Source organism: Morus notabilis, unplaced genomic scaffold (assembly GCF_000414095.1).
Source record: "Morus notabilis unplaced genomic scaffold, ASM41409v2 Scaffold42, whole genome shotgun sequence".
Taxonomy (NCBI): Eukaryota; Viridiplantae; Streptophyta; class Magnoliopsida; order Rosales; family Moraceae; genus Morus; species Morus notabilis.
The window spans coordinates 17,129-17,909 of NW_010360565.1; positions in this window are offsets into that span (position 1 = coordinate 17,129).

A 781-nucleotide genomic window follows, 5' to 3' on the forward strand; every position below is an offset into this window, starting at 1 on the left:
AGTGAACACAGATCCAGATGTCGACCGTCGACTATCTCTATCCGATTGGAAATCAGAATCTGTGTATCCGGTGAGAGACAGATCTTCTCCGAAATATATCAACATATAGTTTCTCGTTCTCCTAAGATACTTGAGAATACACTTTACTGCAACCCAATGATCTAATCCTGGGTTGGACTGGTAGCGACTGACCACTCCCACAGTATAGCAGATATCTGGTCTTGTACATAACATGGCATACATAAGGCTTTCCACAGCCGAAGCGTAGGGATACCGTCTCATATCTTCTTTCTGTTGTGGAGTCTTTGGACATTGTTCCTTAAAAAGGTGAATACCATGCCTAGAAGGCAAATTCCCTTTCTTGGAATTATGCATCGAATACCTAGACAACACTTTGTCTAAGTATAGCAGATATCTGGTCTTGTACATAACATGGCATACATAAGGCTTTCCACAGCCGAAGCGTAGGGATACCGTCTCATATCTTCTTTCTGTTGTGGAGTCTTTGGACATTGTTCCTTAAAAAGGTGAATACCATGCCTAGAAGGCAAATTCCCTTTCTTGGAATTATGCATCGAATACCTAGACAACACTTTGTCTATATAAGATGCCTGTGACAACGCCAAAAGTTTTTTCTTACGATCTCGAATAATCTTAATCCTAAGAACATAGCTTGCCTCTCCCAAATCTTTCATTTGGAATTGGTTGGCTAACCACTCCTTTACATCTGTCATCAATCCCACATCATTCCCAATGAGTAGGATGTCATCGACGTAAAGAA